Consider the following 21,733-nt stretch of genomic DNA (forward strand, 5'->3'; position numbering starts at 1 on the left):
TCTTTGGAAATTAAATTAGGTCCAGTTTTGTTGTAGTATTGACAAAATTCCTCTCCTATTAATTTCCATTCCTCTAGATCCAAGTCTTTTTCCATAGAAAAACAAGGACATATGACCTGCACAGTTTTTAAAAGTTCAGTGATCTCCTCCAAAATTATAATCAATCCTTGGCTTTTCACAACCTTGACAATGCTCTCTAAACATTTTCCTTGAACAGAAACAGAAGGCTGTTTTCTAAAAATTTGCCCCATTTTGCTGAAATTCTACTTTAGCTCTTTAGCAAAGTTTCCTTGTTTTATTCACCCAAATTTCTGGGTCAGAGAGACTTTTCCACTAGATCAGGATCAGAGGCTTTTCCACTGGAATCAGAATCTTGTCTGCTCCATGTTGGGCACCAAAATGTAAAGTCCTATTGTCTCTCTAAACTGTAGATCGTTCTCTGGGAGGAGATCTCTTGGGGAGCTTCTGGGGAGGCAGCCTTGGCTTTAGTTCTAGTTCAATAATCCCAAAATACAGCCAGAAGTTAAAAGTCTGAATCCTATATTGTGTCCTTCAAAGTCTTGAATCTTTTCCTGTCAGAATGTCTCCAGCCAGCTTCAGTCTCTAACTCCCTCTGAATCCAAAGCCTCCAGCCAGCATGAAAGTAGATGTGGGAATGAAATCTTGACTCTGACTTGAATCTTGATTCAATGCTGGCTCCTTATATCCTCCCAGAGAATGGGCTTGTGGGTACTCCATGGGCTTGTGGCAACTCCTTACATAACCAATGAGCTAGCTCTTTTAAAGATGTTAACTCCTTTCAGAAGTCTAAAGGTATAAACTCCTTTTAAAGGTGTGAACTAAAGGTATGAACTCTGAGCTAGAAAATTGTTAAGTATTGACTTACCACCTAGTAATAATCCTAACATTATACTAAAAGACAAAGGGAAAAAAAAAAAAAAAAAAACATTTCCTCAAATATAATACTCATTTTTATTAAAATTTTTAAAATTATAAATTTTTTAAAAATTTAATATATATACATACATATATATATGTATATATATGCAAGTGAGTATGTATCTATCACTTTCAGCAGAGAAATTGGTAAATTTGTAAAATGTCAGGATCAATAATAATAGTGATAATGCACAAACCAGCATTTCTATATAATGCTGAAAAATAAAATTTAGTGATAGAGAAAATCCATAAAATTATGGACTATAAAATAATAAAATATTTGGTGGTTAACCTATGAAGTTAGAATCAGAATTTATATGGTTACAATTACAAAATACATTATAAAAAAATAAAGGTCTTAGATAATTGAAAAAATATCTCAATGCTCAAGTTTGAGTCCTGACAATATAATTAACATGATTGATATCACTTAAATTAAGGTGATATTCCCTGTAGTAATCTCCACCTGAGCATGCCAGTGTCATTGCAAGCTAAGTGTGTTCCAAAGAGGACTGTTCATATCCCTCCCCTCCATAAACTCACTCTTCCTCTATTTTTTTCCTATTTGTGTTGAGGATAAACTATCCTTTGAGCCTTGCAATTTCAGCATTTCACTTGACTACTTTTAGTTTTTCTTGTTCCACTTTCAAATAGTGGTTCTTATCAATTCTTTCTCCACAAAAATCACTTTTGTCCATCCTTTTCTCACAGGGTCATTGCTGTAGTTCAGCATTATTCTTATGTGTCACCTGGACGATTGCAACAGTTTCCTAACTGGACTCTGGTACTAGTTTATCTCCTCTCCATTCTATCTTCCACATAGCTTTAAAAATAACTTTCTAACTCATATCTTACCTTGCTACTTCCTTGCTCAAGAAACTTCATTTGCTCTGTACTGGATCAATGATAAAATACAAATTCCTTTGCTTTGTATTTAAAATCCTTCACATTTTGCTTGAGCATGTCCAGGAATATTGCATATTGTATCCCTTCATGCATTTAACATATACCCCCTTTTTTCTTAGGATACTTGAGTTTTTAAACATTTATGGTTCAGTCTAGCCCTTTAGTTATCACTCTGTCCTTTTAAAATTATCATGTTTTGTCTTTACCTGTATATTCACACATTGTAGTAGAATGCAAATTCCTTAAAAACAAAAACTTTTTTCCTTTCTTCTTGCTTCCTCAGCATTTTTCATGGTGTCTCACATAACACTGTTTTACACATATTAAAACCCATAATAAATTAGACTGGAGTCTATTACAACTGTCCTGAGATTCTCATTTGTTTCTCAGAGGGCAGCACATCAGAAATGTGATCAGCTATCCAATCCGCCTTGCTACCCTTCTTCCCTCACCTTGGATACACAGACCAGTGGCATATAGAAAACTATATTTTCTCTTGACTAATACCCAAGAAAATAGTGTAGGAGTAAATACTTGACCCCAGATGATATAGGGGATTAAATTACTTAGCAGAATGGAGATAATAATAGCACCTGCTTTTCAGAATTTTGTGAAGATCAGATGAATAAATGTTTACAAAACACCTTGAAAATCTTAAATCCCTATATAAAGTTAGATATGATCAATATTGTTGTCCATCACTGTCACTATCTTCCTCCTCCTGTTCCCATTCCTCCTCATTATCAACAATCTGATATGAGATTATTAGAACTATATAATTAGAATGCTTCATTTGGCAAGTAATCTCTCACTAAAGATTATAAGTGGACAGGAAAGGAAAAAGGAAAATAATAACATCTGGCCACATTGCAAATCACTTCCAACAGGATAGGTGTTTCTATTGCAAGAGTGGCTGTAACTTTAGGATATGGTTTGCGCTTTACAGCTCCACACTTTTATCCAGGATCATTAGAGCACACCTTTTCCACATATGTGGCAGCTTCAAGTTGTCAATTTGTTAAAAAGAGGCTCCTATGTAATTTTTGCTAATATAATCAGATTGGTATATCTAAGTTGAAAAGAGAGATATCATTAACACTGTTCTTAATCATTATTAGATCAAATGAATAACAAAACAAGTCTATGAAAGATCTATCAGAGCTTTTAAAATGGTGAATTTGTTTTAATTAAGACCAGTTAAATAATCAAATCTATTCTAATTAGCCTAATTTATTAATGTTCATTTTCCTGGGCCTCGGAAACTTATGATGTCAGCCAGAATTTGACATGCATAGCAGTTGTTGTTGTCTTTTATTCCTCACTCCAGAAGGAAGCATGATGTAATTAGTGTGAATTGGAGGTCCCAGGTTCAAATCCTCACCCAGGCAAGTTACCTAATCTCTCTGAGCTTTATTTTTTTCATCTGTAAAAAGAAGATTTCAATTAGATGGCCCCTAAGGCGATTACCATTTCTGGTCTAGGATCCAGGGTGAATCACAAAGATAAATTAAGTTGCATTACCAGGGAGAAGAAAAGCTTCTATACAATGTCCTTATAGTTGTTTTGAATGGTAAATAAAGAAAAAGAAAGAGAAAGAAATAGGAAAGAAGGAAGGAAGGAGGAAAGAAGGGAAGGAGGGAGGGAGGAAAGGAGGGAGGAAGAGAGAGAGTGAAAGAAAAAGAGAAAGATAGAAACTGATATTCTACTGCTTGAAAATAAACAGCACTCCCTCTGGACACTTTTTTCATGCAAAGATTTCCTCTACCAAATATAAAACACAAAATTTGAAATAACAGAACTAAGACTTTGGGCTATTAAAAGCCTATCTGGACATGTGAATTTGTTTGTTGTAGTAGTTTTTTTGTTTGTTTGTTTTTTTTTTAATTCTATATTATTTTTACCTTTACACAGTTATTTCTCTATTGGAAAGCCTAATGAAATTAATTTTGAAAAGCTTATCATGAGTCATATGTTTAAGGAAATAAGAGTTTTAGGGAATGTCAAGCTAATGTGGTGTCAGGATTGGGGGGAAAATTCTTTTGTCTTTGTTGAAGGACATAGAGAGCTCAAATTAAAGGTAAAAGTCTACTTCAGTGAGTTCTGATAATGAGAAAAAGTAATTCATAGCTCAGAGCAAATAGACTGTAAAACTCAACAATTTTCTCTCGATTTCTGTCCCACAAACAATTACCCCCTCCCGCCATCTTAGTTGGAAATCCTACTGCACTAAACTCCAAAAATTGTCTTACATTGTTCGGTATTGATTTTATTGCATGCTTAAGGGTGGTTGTTATTTAGTTGAGAAAAAAAGCTGCCTGTTTATGTTGGCAACATAGCCCTTTCTGAGGTTTCTGAATAGATTTTTCACTCATTTTTTCTCATATTGCAATGTCAATATGTGTTTTCACTTCACTTTTTCTATAATTCTGAATAAGACATAAAAGTCACTTCAGAGAAAATATCAAAGTTCAGAAATGCTGCATATTTCAATTACAAGGTGATCAAGAGAATGATGTAAAAACAAAAACAAAAACTATAATTAAGAAAAAAAACTCAAAAAGTAAACTAGTTTGTTGGCTGAGTTATTTGTATGGAAGTAATAAAATAAAGACTAGAAATTTAAATTTGATATGAAAAGTGAAGGAAAAGTATAGATTTTCACAAATTATCATAGAAATTTATCTCATATTTCAGGCAAAACATGATCAAATTGTAATTTTGACCATTTTCATGTTTCAACTCTTCCATGTGTTGAGAAAGTATGATCTTAAGATGGCAAAAAATACTCTTTTTCACTCATTGAAAGTACTCATCTTATTTTAACAAAAGTCCTGAACTAGAAGTCAGGAGACCTGACCCATCTAACCCTGGCCCTGCTTACTAACATATACTTCTAATAAGCTGTGTGACATTGAACAAGTGACCTAATTTCTTTCAATTACTTGAAAAATTTTAAGAATTTTTGTTGGGAACAACAGAAAGATAAGAAAAAATAGTATTCTTCATTGAAGTTGATAGATCAATGATAGTATACTATCCTCAACTGATACTTTTCTTCTTTTATCTTTATCAAAAGCTGTGAATTTTAGGCTAGGACAATAAGACAAAAACTGGTTAATAAAGCAATTGAAACCTCAACTATATGAGGAGACAAGAAGAGTGAATTCCTCAATGAGTTCAAGTTATCAGGCTTAAATGAATTACATTCCAGGATACTTATGGAACTGATATGATTGATTGAATTGTTGATGAAATGTAAAAACAGAAAAGGTGTTAGAGCAAGAGAGATGGGCAAATATAGTTAATATTCAAAACAGACATGGTAGATTATTTAAACTATAGACCAATAAACTTATTTTTGATTCTTGACAAAATTCAAGGATGCATTAGGGAAGAGATGGCCTATAAATTCAAGTCACTTGCTCAAAGTGAGAAAATGTGACAGAATTTGGACAGGTCTTCTACCTTCAAGACCAGCATTTTTTTTCCTCCTATTTAATTCATTTTTTATTGATCATCAAGAATATGTCATGCTAGATATGTGTGTTGGTGACCTTCAATTACTGAATCCTTTTATGGTAAAATATTTACTTAGGTGAATTCTACATAGTTGGAAAAATAAGTATATAATATAAGAAATGAGAAACTAAATGATTTTACATATATATACATATATACACACACATATATATATGTAGTTTATATGTACAATATGGCATAACTATATGTATGTATTTACACACATAAACACACAGGTGTATACATGTATATATACATATAAGCATACACACATATGAGAGGAATCTGTCTTTCTTTTTTCTTTTTTATGCCTTTATAATAAGTTGGGGGAAATCAGATATCTATAAATTGAAAAAAAATAAATAGAGAAATTGTGGGATGCTACAGATTTGGAAGATTGTTTTTGTCAGATTTGGAAGGTTGCTTTTGTGTACTTTGAAATGAGTCATTGTATTATCAGTTTTGATCAACTATTTTACGTTCTTACGAGAGACATTTCTATGTAGTATACATGTTCATATTAATCTGTGAATGTTTGTACTTTTCAAAAAAGTTCATCAATGAGACATAAGCAAAAAGTCTTCAAGCTTGGGACCAGCTATGCACAATATAATGTTCTAGGACTTGGGAGGGTTTAATTCAGAAAGGAATTAGAAAATTGGGCATCAGGTAATGAATTTTTTCAGCTTCTTCAGTTCATGAAAGCTTTTTACTAGAATATAACAGGATTATATACACACACTGATGAAATCACAGGTCTTAAACTGTCTTAGACTATTAGATTAGGAAGACAGAATCTCAAAAGTATATTTATTCATAAAGATATTTCCTATATCTATTTGAAGATATCACTGTTCTCCAAATTACCTGGAGTTTGAAGTTTCAGAGTTTGATAATATATTTGAAAAAGATTTTCACAATATCTTTATAGAAAAGATAGAAAGATGTAGCCTGGAGGATAGATAAGGATATTATGAATAAGTTGATGACCAGTCTCAAAGAAGTATGATTTATATATCATTCTTGATCTGGAATGTGGTTTCTTGTCAAATAACAGGAACACCAAAGCTTTGTTCTTGACTTTAATAAAGTCCCTTAACCTTTTTTCATTTCTGTGGGCAGAGAAGAGATTTATAATAAAGATGTTACAAATTTAAGGTAATTTTTGATAAAACTTCTATTATTTCCATTATTCAGATAAAAGCATAAATTGAGGTTATCAGATTCATAGATGCAATACCCCTGGATGGTAAGCTTTCCATGCTCAAGGCAGCTGTCAAAATGATCTTTTTAAAATGCAGGAATTACCATGTGGCCCCTATTCAATACATTCCAGTGGCATTAACTTACAACTCAAATAGAAATCTTCTGTTTGGCATTCAAAGCCTTTAGTAACCCAACCCTTTTCTAACTTTCAAAACTTCTTACTCCTTACTCTCTCCAACATCTTCAGTGACCCAATGATTCATACCTTATATCTGTCCCTGTCACTTGCCCTTCCATCTCTCCACTTTGGACATTCTCAATATTTGTTTCCCAAAGCTATAGCTTTTTTTGTTCATCTTCGTTTTTTTTGGCTTCCTTCATATCTTAGACAAAGATACAACTTCATTAATAAGCCTTTCTTAGTTCTCTGTCCTTAGTGTTTTCCCTTTGAGGTCATCTTCAATTTATCTTGTAGGTATCTTGCTTGCACAGTATTATTTCTCTATTAGGTTATAAGCTCTATGAGAGAAGGAACTGCATTTTTGCCTTTTTATGTTACAACCCTGAAAATTATCATATGGTTGGGATATAGTAAATACTTTTTGATGACTTTTGAGTGTTATTTTACCTAATATGGTGTTTCTGAGAGTCTACTAATAAATTCCAATGTGATATATCTATACATTTTAGCTTCTGGAAATTATATTAGAATCTTTTATAAAATAGAACCTTAAGAAGCTAATTATAAAGCATCCTGAACTGACTTTCATAGAGTTCATGTGGGTTTTATAGAAGTGAAAATAACTCCAAAATAGATAACATTAATTGGTTGGCCCTTGAAAAATTAATGTACTATCTAAAAATATAGAGAAAGATCATATGAAACTATGAAATCTGGCTAAGTTTACAATTAAGAAAAGGGAAGTCCCACTGGGGAGGGGCAGGTTCTCTCCCAAAGGGTCCCAAGAGCTCTGAGACACCTGGGCTCTGCCTCCATTAGAGAAGAACCTCTAGATGTAAGGGGTCACTCCATTTTTCCCTGGACCAGCAGGGAGCCAGGAGCAGCCACCTCCCACCTCCTCCCTCTAACCCTCCCTCACCTCTAGCACAGTTCCTCCTCCACTTTGCCCCCCCCATCCCTGCCCTCAGTGGCCCTGTGCTGCTTCATTCTCCAGGGGCCGCCCGAACCCCCCATATGCAATCACTAAGGAAGTAACCAGGCCCCCCCTTCTCCTTGCCCGCCTGTGGCCCCCCACAGTCACACACTCCACGTGCCATTCCCAAATTTTTTTTTTTTTTGTATCTAATGTATGAAAGATCCAAAGCTGTAAAAAAGGAGAGACAAATTAATATAGCTTATTCTATAAATCTATCTGTATATAGAGGTTTCTGTATATTGTATAGAGCTGTGTATAAACTGGTTGTAGAAGCAAAAAAAAAAAAAAAAAGAAAAAAGAAAAGGGAAGTCCAAAGAAGTTAAATGGCCATGATCACAAAGATTAGCAAGTTGTGTAACCAAAATTTGAAGAATTCTAACCAATGATTGTTTTTATTTTGTTCCCCCACCCACCCAACTACTCCATATTCTTATGCATTTGTTCTTTAAATGAGAGTGCATTGGTGATGTTAGAAATTCTTATTTAGGTAAGAATTAGATTATCTTTCTAATTAGACTTATCTTTCCACCTCAGATATTTATTTATTATGTCTGTATCTCTCTGTGCCAAATGTGTGTGGGTTTTTTGTTGTTGTTTTGTTTTTTGTTTTGTTTTTTGGTAAACAGCATATTATAGGAGTCTGTTTTTTAATCCACTCTGCTATTTGCTTCCATTTTATGGGACAGCTCATACCATTCACATTCACAGTTATGATTACCAGCTGTGTATTTTCTTTCATACACCTTTGTCTTCTCCTTCCACCCAGTCTCTCCTTAGTGGTATTTTCTTTCTAATCCATCCTGTTCTTAACTTGCTTTCCCTTCTATTCTTCTCTTCTTGGATCCCTCCTCCCTTCTCTTACTTTTTTCCATAGTGCTTCTGCCTTGCCCTCTATTCTGTCCTTCCCTTTTATTTTCCTCCCTCCTCTTACTTCTTTATAGGACAAGATAAGTTTCTCTATCCTACTAAGTGATTAAGTTATTCCATTTTAGAACCAAAACTAATGAGATTAAACTTCAGACAATGATCATCTCCTTCCCTCTTTCCCCCTCTATTTTAATAAGTCTTTTGTGCCTCTTCATATGATCTACAACCAGTACAGTCCTTTCCCACCCCTTAATGTCTTTGATAGCACATTAGAGTCCATTCACAACCATACAACCCGTTTATTTGCCCCCTCTAACTGCTTCAATAACAGACACAGTTTTCCATAATTGCATATATCATTTTCCCATCTAGGAATGTAAATAGTTTAAATTATATATATATATATATATATATATATATATATATATATATATATATATATATATATATATGATTTAAAGGATAGGATCATGTTGAGAAAAAAGTATATATATAGATGTGAAATTTTTGGAAAACTAGGAATTTAGCAATCAATGTTCATTTGATAATACCTAAGAATACACTGAGAAATATTAAAAATCATAAATAAAATTTAAATAAAAAATTGAAATAAATTGTAAATAGAACAAGCTGTTTAAAAACCAAATAAAAATCAATAAAATTATAAACAAATTGATGGAAAAGAGAGCTTTGTAGGCTTTTAGTGAGCTGATATCTTATTCTCAAACAGCAGAGCAATTTTTCATGACAAGACAATTAGAGTACAACTTTAATGGAAGATGTGTGTATACATGTATATAAAAGTATGTGTATAAGGATATATATATATACATTTGTGTTGTAATTTCATGGCAATATGCTTATACTAGCATAAGTAGCATATATTACATAATAGATGGTTAAATATTTTATAAAACTTAAATTATATATAAATGATATTTTCAATATTAGCTATCATTTAACATATATCTATGATAAAATTATTTTATAAACCAAGAAAATCCTATATGCAAGGGACCTAGAATAATAATTATTAGGGTTTATATGTACTGATATATTATTTTTATGTCATCTCAAAGACAGAAGGCACTAAAAGACTTGGGGAGTAAATTATAAAATTAATATAAATGTAAAATACTATTAATTATTTATTTAATCTATACAAGACAATGAATTGCATTTATTAATATATTACTAACATATTTTAAATATAATATACTATAATATATTCTGTAGATCATTATATTACCTATGAACATAATATTTTGAAATGTAATGTATTTATAAATATAAGAAAATAAATGTAATGTATTTATAAATATAAGAAAATAAATAAAAATGATATTGACATTATTAAAAAAAAGATGATCAGGACATAAAAACCTTCTGACATATGATCCTTACTTCTCATTTCTAGAAAATATATTTTGTGTGGGGGCAGTTAGGTGATGCCATCCATACTTCAATAGGATTTATTTCTGAAAGTTTAACTGCTAACTTCTTGACACTTCCTAGCTGTGTGACCCTGGGCAAGTCACTTAACCCCAGCCTTCAGGAAAAAAAAATATATATATACATACATACACACATATAGTGGTCTATCATGGACTGAATATTATCTTGGATTAAAAAGAAAATATTGCTTTCTTTTAGATAATTGTATATGATTTCTACAGTAGATCCCATCTTCATAGTAATATAACTAACTAGAAAATGTAAAGATACTATTTTATTTTAAGGATGTCTTCTATTATTTGTTGATTACAATAAAACATCTTTTAGCTTCAACTGAATAACATGCAATTTTAAAAGTTCTAATTCAATAATTTGTCTCTCGCATATTTAAAGACTTTTGAACTTTTTTTGGAGCGTAAGGTCTATTTAAGTTTCCCTTGGAAATTCTGTGCCCTCAGACACATTGTACTATAAGTTGGGCCAGGAGAGAAGGGTAATGATGGAGTGCTGGGCCAAAGAAAAACATTTACATCCCTTGCCCTGTAGTTTTTATTCTCCTACATACACCAAGGGTCTACAATATCTTACACAAATGAAAAAAAAAAAAAAAAAAGAGAGAGAGAGAGAGAGCACAAAGAAAATCTTCAGCAGAAATATGCTTAATATTTGAATGAACTTATATTAACAATGAAAATATAAATCTTGGAACTTAGCTAAAATGTTTTTTCTCCCAATTCTCTTGGAATAATAATGGTGCCATCTCTACTTTATATGATATTACCATGATAGGAGCTTATATTTTATTTTATTTTTCTTTGACTATGAATACCTGAATTTGTTCAGTTAACTTTTATCATGGCTCTTCATCTGTCAGCCTTATATATATACAGAAACTTTTGTGTAGAGACTTATAATTATTGTGTCTTCCTATGACATTATTAAATAGGGCACAGATAAAAGAAAAATCCTTGGGAAAAATGCTGACTGAATTAGATTTTTTAAAAAATGTATGGGAATAATATGTTTTCCAATAGCTTTTTGTAATAGAGTTTGAGACTTTGGGAGAACAGCATATTAATAATTTAAAACATTAGATTGTTGACCTTTTTCAGAGTTCATAAACAAGTAGAGTTTTCTCATTGTTACAAATTCCTTATTTTAGAATTCAAGACCCTCTTCAATTTGGTTCTCATCTACCTTTCCAGATTTATTTTACTCTACTAACTGAACTGTCATGTTCCATGAAGTTACAAGCTTTTTTTTTTTTTTTTTTTTTTTTTTTTTTTTTTTTTTTTAATTTTACATTGTTGTGTCTCTTTGCATCCCCACATCCCTCTCCCCACTTTGGACATTTCTTATAATCAGGAACATATGTGCTATGTATTGAAAACTTTTAGAATATTTTTTTCTTATTTCAAGGTTCAGTTCATATTCTGCCTTTTCCATAAAGCCTTTACTGATTGCTCCCAACATAAAAATTCATTTTTTCAGGTATTATTAATGTACTTTTCTTTGATCTCTCCTTATTAACATCTATTTTGTACCACACTCAGCTGTGTATATATTATAATCTCCTGAGTATAATGTCCTGGAGATATTCTTCTCTGCATGTCCAATATCTACCACAGTACTTTGCATACAATAGTACTTAATAAAAGTTACATGTTACATGTAATTTCTCCATATTTTCTTTTTTTGTTTATGTTTAACTTTATTTTAACTTCTGTTTTATTCATTTATCTAAGGAAACTAGGGACTTTTTAAATTTGTGACATCAATGTTGAAATCTCATTATTTTAAGCACATTTGTAAGTTGGATCCCCTATTGGCCAAAAATATGAATAAGTTTTCTGAAAAATAAATTAAAGCTATTAATAGCCATATATTTAAATGCTCAAAACCACTATAACTAGAGAAATGCATGTGAAAGAAGCTTGGAAGTTTTGCACCAAAGTTATAAGAATGGGAAACTTTACAAAAAAGAAAATGTCAAGTACTGGAGAAGTGCATTAATACACTTTTGGAGGACTTATGAACTGGTCCAGTCATTCTGGAAAATAATTTGGAACTATAATCCCAAACCAATTAGATTGTGATTTTCTCTTAACTCAGAGATACCATTACTAATTTTATGTCCCTAAAAAAAAAAATATAAAACTTTTTTTTTTTCATTTGCAAAGGAATGGAAACTCAGATGGCTAAAAAAAGTTATGGACTATGAATATGATGCAATTCTGTTGTGCTTTAAAAATGATGAAGGATGTGTGTGTGTGTGTGTGTGTGTGTATACACACACACACACACACACAAAAATTTATAAAATTAAAATGTTTTATCATGTATGATAAAACTACCATATCAGATCCAAACCAATGATTGAATACTTGGACTGATCCTATATTTATGACCAGACTTGGAAAGCACAAAGACATAGGAGCACCTATTAAACAACAAGTCAAAAAACTTTTGCTATACTTGCAGTGGTCCTCAAACTTTTAAAATAGGGGGCCAGTTCACTATCCCTCAGACTGCTGATGGGCTGGACTATAGTAAAAACAATAGCTCAGACTCTGTCTCCACCCCTCAGTCCATTTGCCATAAATGTCCTCAGAGGGCTGCATCTGGCCCACAGGCTGTAGTTTAAGAACCCCTGCTTTAAAGTATGATATATTTAATATCAGATGGTCCAAGAGCATTTGTTTATTTTTATATTAAACATGTCAAAACTACATCTTCAGATGAAAGGAAGTAGTCTGAAGTAGTCCATCTGGAGACAGAGATAAACACACAGAGAGAAGGACAGAGAACATGAGACATAAGAGTAATGGATGCTTCATTTTGGAAGTTAAATATTATACATTATTAAGCAAGAAGTTTTCCTTTGAGAAGAATTTAATGACAATTCATTGATTTATTTTGGTGGTACCAGAGCTGCCCAAATACACAATTGTACTGTAAACTTGCCAATTTCATTGTCCAATATCGCTTGAAATGCCTAATTCTGAGATTAATAACAATGATAATTATCATAATTATAATTATACAGTACTTAACAAAGTGTTCGGCACACAATAAATCCTATATGATTTATATAGCCCTTGCTGTATGTCAAGCAGAGTACTAGACATTTTATAGTTAACATTTTATTTGATTCGGCAATCCAAAAAGCATTAATTGATTATTATCTCCACTGTACAAATGAGGAAACTGAAGCAAGTGGCAATTAGATGACTTCCCTTGGTCACAGGTTTGAGAGCAGATTCAAACCATAGTTCTGGAATTTTATCCCCACTCAGTTGCCCAGTTCAGGGAAACAATCAATCATAGTTTCATTAAGGATTTTAAAAAATTGAACTAATTTATAAGATATAGTTTAGAGTTGAATAACAAATGAAAGCAATATTTCCACTTTAAAAACTCAATGGGAGGCAAGGGGTGGAGCCAAGATGGAGAAGACACACATTTCTCTCTGACCTTCTTTAGGGCCCTCACAATAATTACAAAATCCAGCCTCTGAAATAGCTGTGGAAGGGCCGAATCCACAAATATTGGGAGTGCAACAAGTTATCAGCAGAAGATAATTTCAAAGATCCTGTTTCAATTGTAAACAGGAGGGAGGCATCTAGGGCAACCAGCTCAGAGTCTTGGGGCAGAGATTTTGCTGGAAGGAAACAGACCAGAAAAGATCAGTTTCGGTCAGAAGTGGGAGAGAGGCAGCAAAGCACAAACAGCTGACCACAAACTGACCGCAAGCCCTGTGGAGACAGAACAGAGCCTCAAGGCAGAGCAGTCTCAGACTTCCCTGGGGCAGAGACTTTACGGGAGGAAACCAGAGAAGGTCTGCTTCAACTGGAAGTGGGAAAGAGACATCAAGGCTTGAGGTGCAGACAGCTCAGAGTCTGGGAGCAGTGTAGTCTCCGGGTGCCTAAGCATACTGATCACAAACACCAGGGCAGACAGCACAGAGCCTTGGGTATTGCTGATGACTCCATATGTCAGAGCCAGCACCAGCAGTGAATCAGCACTGACCCAGAACAGCTGCCTTTACTTGGAAAGCCTTTCCTGCCCTAAAGGTAGACCTTAACTTAAAAAAAAAAATGAGTAAAAAAGTAAATAGAACTTTTATGCTTTTATGGCAAAGAGAAGAAGATATTTCAAACCCTGAGGACACTAAAGGCAGATTGTCTCCAGATGAAGCTCCAAAAGACAATAAACCATAGACCCTATTACACAAAGTTCTCCTAGAAGAACTAGAGAGCTAGAGGGAAAATGGGGAAAGGAAATGAAAGCCTCACAAGAGAGTTTGGAAAAGGCAACACAAAATATAAATAGTAAAGGCATAACTCATTAAAAGATAGATTTTATGAACCAAAAAAAGAAAGCAACTCCCAGAAAAACAGAATTCATGAAAAAAGAAAAAGAAAATAACTTAAAAAACAAAATTTGTAAAATAGAAAAAAAAATTCCATAGAAAAAAAACAATTCATTCAAAAATTCAATTGGACAAATACAAAAAGAAGTAAAAAAAAAAAAAAAAAAAAAAAAGTAAATTAAGAAAATAACAGGCTAAAATTCAGAATTGAACAAATGGAAATGAATGACTCAATAAGGCAACAAAAATCAGTCAAGCAAAACCAAAAAATGAAAGAAATAGAAAAAATGTAAAATACCTAATGGGGAAAACAACTTACCTGGAAAATAGATCTAGGAGAGACAATCTAAGGATTATCAGACTCCCTGAAATATATGATAACAAAAGAGCCTAGACACTATTTTTTAGAAAATCATCAAAGAGAACTACCCAGATGTCATAAAAACAGAAGTTAAGATAGACATTGAAAGAATTCATTAATTACCTACAAAAAGAGATCCCAAAATTAAAACAAGAAATATCATGGCTAAGTTCCAGAACTATCAGACCAAGAAAAAAATATTACAAGCAGCCAGAAAAAATTCAAATACCAAGGAACCACAATAAGGATAACTCAGGATCTATAAGCTTCCACATTAAAAGATCAAAGGGCCTGGAATCTGATATTCCAAAAGGCAAAAAAAAAACAAACAAAAAACTTGATAAGCAGACAAGAATAACTTATCCAGCCAAACTGAACATTTTATTTCAGGGAAGAAGATGGACATTCAATGGAATAGATGAATTCCATTTATTTCTGACAGAAAAAACAAAACCAAAAAAAACAGAGCTAAACAAAAAGTTTGAACTCCAATTATAGGACTCAAGAGAAGCATAAAAAGGTAAAAAGAACTCTTGAGAACTGTATTTCTGTTATGGGCATATATAAAGAGTACATGGATGATTTGGTTTACTGTTATAATATAAAAAGGATCTAGAGGTGAAAAGGAAATTCTCCCAGAAAAAAAGGGAAAAGTGGAGTTAAAAGAGAGAAACTACATCTCATGAAGAGGCAAAGGAAATCTATTATGTCTGAGGGACAGAAGGGAAGGGGATGATCATGAAGTGAATCTTACTCTTATCAGAACTGGCTCAAAGAGAAAATATTAGACAATTTGGTTTACAGAGAATCTTCTCTCACCTTAATGAAAAGTGGGATGGGAAAATTGAAAAGGGAAGGGAAGGATAAATAGAAGGGAATACAGAAATTGAAAGAGAAAGGTTTAAGAAAAGGGGAGGGAAGCTAAGGGAAGGGAGAGATAATAAAGAGGAAGGGTTATGTGAGGCAAGTAATGCTCATAAGTTTAATATTGGGGAGAGGGGTAAGGGGAAAAGGAAAGTAAAAAAGCATAATCTGGAGTTAACAAAATGGCAGAAAATAAGAATAATTTTGACCATAAATGAAAATGAGATGAAATCTCCCATAAAGAGCAGGCAGATAGCAGACTGGATCAAAAGCCAGAACCCTATAATATGCTGTTTACTGGAAACACATTTAAAGTAGGGAGATACATACAGAGTAAAGGTAAAAGGCTTGAGCAGAATCTGTTATGCTTCAGGTGAAGTAAAAAAAAAGCAGGGGTAGCCATCCTTATCTCAGATCAAGCAAAAGCAAAAATTGGTCTAATTAAAAGAGATAAGGAAGGAAACTATATCTTGCTAAAGGACAGCATAGACAATGAAGCATTATCAATACAAACATATATGTACCAAGTGGTATAGCTTCTTATTTCCTAAAGGAGAAGTTAAGAGAGTGGCAAGAAGAAATAGACAGCAACAGCAAATCATAAACTCAATTAATAATTTCACCCAACAGAATGATAATAATGAGACAAAATCCCAAAATGTGTGTGATGCACCCAAAGTGGTAATAAGGGGAAATTTTGTATCTCTAGAGGCCTACTTCTATTGAATATGGAAGAGAAATTCAATGAATTAGGCTTGCAACTAAAAAAGCTAGAAAAAGAACAAGTTAAAAAACTCCCAAGCACTAAACGTGAAATTCTAAAATTAAAAGGAGAAATTAATAAAATTGAAAGTAAAAAACAAACAAACAAACAAACAAAACACTATGTATTAATAAATAAAACAAAATAGATATTTGAAAAAGAAAAGAGGAAAATCAAATTTTTAGTCTTAAAAATGAAAAGAAGAAATTAGAGCAATAAGTAGGAGTAACTTTAACAAACTTTATACCAATAAATTTGATAACTTAAATGAAATGGAAGAATACCTTCAAAAATATAGGTTGCCCGGATTAATAGAGGAAGAAGTAAATTAGTAAATTGGTTTAATCCAGTCTGCTGTATTCTCCCACTCCTTCTAATCATTTTAGAAAAAGAATTAGAATAAGCTATTAATCAACTCTCTAAGAAAAAATCCCTAGGAGCAGATGGATTTATATGTGAATTCTACCAAACAATAAAGAACAATTAACTCCAATGCTATATAAACTATTTGAAAAAATAGGGAATGAAGGTGTCCTACCAAATTCCTTTTATGACACAGACATGGTACAGATACCTAAACCAAGTAGGACAAAAACAGAAAAAAGGTAATTATAGACCAATCTCCCTAATGAACATTGATGCAAAAATCTTAAATAAAATATTAGCAAAAAATTACAGAAAATCATCCCTAGGATAATACAACATGACCAAGCAGGATTTATACCAGGAATGCAGGGCTGGTTATAATATTAGGAAAACTTATTAACATAATTGACTATATCAATAACCAATCTAACAAAAAAACATGTGATCATCTCAATAGATACAGAAAAAAGCATTTGATAGAATCCAACATCCATTCCTATTAAAAAACAAAACAAAACCAAACAAAACCTAGAGTGTATAGGAATAAAATAGACTTTTCCTTAAAATAGTCAGTAGCATCTAGTTAAAACCACCAGTAAGCATCACATGTAATGGCGATAAATTGGAACCAATCCAATAAAATCAGGAGTGGAACAAGATTGCCCACTATCACCAATACTATTCAATATTGTGTTAGAAATGCTAGTTTTGGCAATAAGAGATGAAAAAGAGATTAAAGGAATTAGAGTAGGTAATGAAGAAACTAAATTATCACTGATATCACACATATCAGGTGATAGGATTGGTATACTTAGAGAACCTCAGAGTTCCTACTAAAAAGCTATTAGAAATAATCCACAGCTTTAGCAAAGTTGCAGAATACAAATAAATCCACATAAACCATCAGTATTTTTATATATCACTAGCAAAATCCAACAGCAAGAGATACAAAGAGAAATTCCATTCAAAATAACTGTTGATAGCATAAAATATTTGATAATCTATCTGCCAAGGGAAAATCAGGAACTGTAAGAGTAAAACTACACACAGAACTACATACTTTCCACACAAATAAAGTCAGATCTATCCAATTGGAAAAATATTAAGTGCTCTTAGATAGGCCAAGTGAGTATAAAGATGACAATATTACCTAAATTAACTTATTTATTTAGTGCTATACCAATGAGACTCCCAAGAAACTATTTTAATGACCTAGAAAAAAAATTACAAAATTCATCTGGAAGAATAAAAGGTCAAAAATTTCAAGGGATCTACTGAAAACAATATCAAATGAAGGCAGCCTAGCTGTACCTGATCTAAAATTATATTATAAAGCAGTGGTGACCATAATTATTTAGTATTGGCTATGAAATAGACTAGCTGATCAGTGGAATAGATTAGATTCACAGGACAAAATAGTAACTATAGAAATCTAGTGTTTGATAAACCTAAAGAACCCAACTTTGGGGATAAGAATGCACTATTTGACAAAAACTGGGGGGAATATTGGAATAGTATGGCAGAAAGTAGGCAATGACTCACACTTAACACAATATACCAAGATAAGATCTAATGGGTTCATGATCTAGGCATAAAGAATAAGATTATAAATATTAGAAGGACATAGGATAGTTTACCTCTCAGACCTGTTGAGTAGGAAAGAATTTGTGACCAAAATAGAACTAGAGATCATTATTGATCACAAAATAGAGAATTTTGATTATACCACATTAAAAAGTTTTTGTACAAACAAAACTCATGCAGACAAGATTAGAAGGGAAACTGTCAACTGGGAAGGCACCTTTACAGTTAAAGGTTCTGGCCTCATTTCCAAAATATATAGAGAACTGACTCAAATTTATAAGAAATCAAGCCATTCTCCAACTGATAAATGATTTAAAGGATATTAATGGACAATTTTCAAATAATTAAATTGAAACTATTTCTACCCATATGAAAAGATGTTCCAAGTCATTATTGATCAAAGAAATGCAAATTAAGACAACTCTGAGATATCACTATGCACTTTTTAGATTGGCTGGGATGACAGGAAAAGATAATGCTAAATGTTGGAGAGGATGTGAGAAAACTGGGCCACTGATGCATTACTGGTAGAGTTGTGAACAGATCCAACCATTCTGAAGAGCAATTTGGAACTATGCTCAAAAAGTTGTCAAACTGTGCATACCCTTTGATCCAGCAGTGTTAATACTGGGCTTATATCCCAAAGAGATCTTAAAGAAGGGAAAGGGACCTGTATATGCAAAAAATGTTTGTGGCAGTCCTTTTTGTAGTGGCTAGAAACTGGAAATTTAATGGATGTCCATCAATTGGAGAATGGCTGAATTAATTGTGGTATATGAATGTTATGGAATGTTATTGTTCTGTAAGAAATTACCAGCAGGATGGATACAGAGACGTTTGGAGAGACTTACATGAATTGATACTGAGTGAAATGAGCAGGTCCAGTAGATCATTATACACATCAACAACAATACTATATGAGGACATATTCTGATGGAAGTGGATATCTTCAACAAAGAAAAGATCCAATTCAGTTCCAATTGATCAATGATGGATAGAATCAGCTACACCCAGACAAGGAACACTAGGAAATGAATGTGGAGTACTTGCATTTTTATTTTTCTTCCCAGGTTATTTTTACCTTCTGAATCCAGTTTTTTTTTTTCTTGTGCAACAAGAGAACTGTACAGATCTGCACACACATATTGTATCTAAGATATACTTTAACATGTTTAACATGTACGAGACTTCCTGCCATCTAGAGGAGGGCATGGAGGGAGGGAAGGAAAACTTGGAACAGAAGTGAGTGCAAGGGATAATGTTGTAAAAATTATCCATGCATATGTTATGTTAATCAAAAGCTATATTTTTAAAAATAAAAAAGTTTATCAAAGGAAAAAATAAAATAAATTTTTATGAATAATAAAAAGGACCTAATCTCTGCCCTCACGGAGCTTTTAGTATCAGATATTATTACTGATTTTCATTTTCAAAAAACTGATAAAATAAAGCTTTTGAATGCTTTTAAATGTAATAAATAATCATAACACTTCAGAAGACACATGGTGAATATATGTGAGTGTGAGATAAAGCCAAAGACAAGCATCAGGTGGGTGAGCTAATGGAAAATATTTTCCCCCTATATTCCTCCATTACTGTTTCCAAACTCATAGAAACAAAAGATCTCTTCATTTATGATCTTGGCCCATTTAGTGATTTGTCTGGGTTACTTATGGTTCTCAGTAGATTTGAGTAATACTCCTAAATGGTCATGGATGGTCATGCTCCTGAGTCTGGACTCAACAAAGTCAAGTGAGATACATAATGAGGAGTCACCCTGACCTCAACCACAGGAGCCTATCTCTTTCTCCTCCTATAAAAATTTCCTCTTAATTACAAGGAATGATGTCTTCTTCTTAGAAGTCTTCATATCCCTCTTGACTTTTCAATCTATCAATCACAATTTGAGATTTATCTGCTCCTCTTCCCTCATATTCCAGAAAGGCCTTTGATAACTTCTTTCATGTGTTGACATGCATTTCTTACTCAGAAAATTGGTTTGTTTTTCTTATTCTCCACATGGAACTGAATAATTTGCAAGGGCAGAACTGAATTAAATTATTAGAACTTAGGAAAATGGATAATTTATCTTGTTTCTTAGGAGTTAAACTTGTGGGACCCTTTTGCATTACCACCTGTTGTCAACATTAAATACTGTAGCTACTCTTTTGGGCCAGCTATAAATCTGAACAGAATGTAAAGGGAGGATTTGGAAATGAGAAAATTAAATCATCCCTGTGCTAAGCTACATATGTTTATCCTCCCTCCTCACCTTTCTCTCTTCTCTCTCTCTATGTCTCTGTCTGTCTCTGTCACTCTCTCTTTCTCTCTGTGTGTGTATGTGTATGTGCGTGTGTTAGAAGTGGAAGTGGGATAATGGAACAAAGCAATATGTTCTCAGAACTAGCTTCAAAAGTCATTTCACAAATACTAGCTTTATGTTATTTACAACAAATTCTATTTGGGTTTGCCACTGTCAGTCTATACTAACTAGCCAGGAAGAGCCTCTAGTCAACTTATGGACAGGATTAGAATAGGAAAGTAGTATGTCCTTAAGAATAGAAATGTAGCCAAGAGGCAAAGTTAAGATGGCAGAGAGAACCAAAAAAGCTTCCTGAGTTGGTGAACAATTTTAAATCAAGTCTTTAAATAGGCTATGGAATAAAGATGGGGTGAAACACTTTTCCAACTTAAGATAATATAGAATGACCTTAGGGAAGGTTTGTGTTACTTGGATAATAGGAGAATGTAGCCCAATCCAGATAATGTCTGGCCAAGCCATCTGGAGACTCTTAGGCACAGATCATCAAATGAAGCCATCCTGTCTCAATAGACTTGTGGCATAGCAGGCAAGCTGTAAAGTCTCTAGCTCCAGTACAGAAGAAGAACTATGAGTCCCTAAATACTTCTAGATTATAGCCAAGAATCAACCCAGAGGACTGAGCATAATCTTTCAGGGGAAGAGATGGACCTTCATTGAAACAGGGTATTTTTTAATCTTTTTTGATGAAAAATCCAGAACTAAATAGAATATTCAATCTTCAAATAGAATTTCAAATACAGCTTCAAGAGAAGCATAAAAAAGTAAACAGTAAAGAAAACATATTCTTAAAAATTAAACTGTTTATATATCTACATGGGAAGATGATACTAGAAGAGATATACATAGACTGAACATATGGATATAAATTGGCTTTGGATAATATTTTTTAAAAAACATTAATGGATGTAAAAAACCTGACCTGAGTTTAAATATGGCCTCAGCCAATTAACACTTCCTAGCTGTGTGATCCTGGGCAAGTCACTTAACCACTTAACCCCCATTGCTTCAGAAAAAAGGAAGAAAGAAAGAAAGAGAGAAAGAAAGAGAGAAA

At 32.9% G+C, this 21,733-nt stretch overlaps 1 protein-coding gene across 1 annotated transcript in view; it reads right to left on the minus strand.

Annotated features, from left to right (window-relative positions):
- SPAG16 (sperm associated antigen 16) overlaps positions 1–21,733 on the minus strand; it is a 1,297,727-nt gene that overhangs the window by 441,820 nt on the left and 834,174 nt on the right. The window lies entirely within an intron of this gene.

The sequence above is a fragment of the Sminthopsis crassicaudata genome, chromosome 3, assembly GCF_048593235.1.
Source record: "Sminthopsis crassicaudata isolate SCR6 chromosome 3, ASM4859323v1, whole genome shotgun sequence".
NCBI lineage: Eukaryota > Metazoa > Chordata > Mammalia > Dasyuromorphia > Dasyuridae > Sminthopsis > Sminthopsis crassicaudata.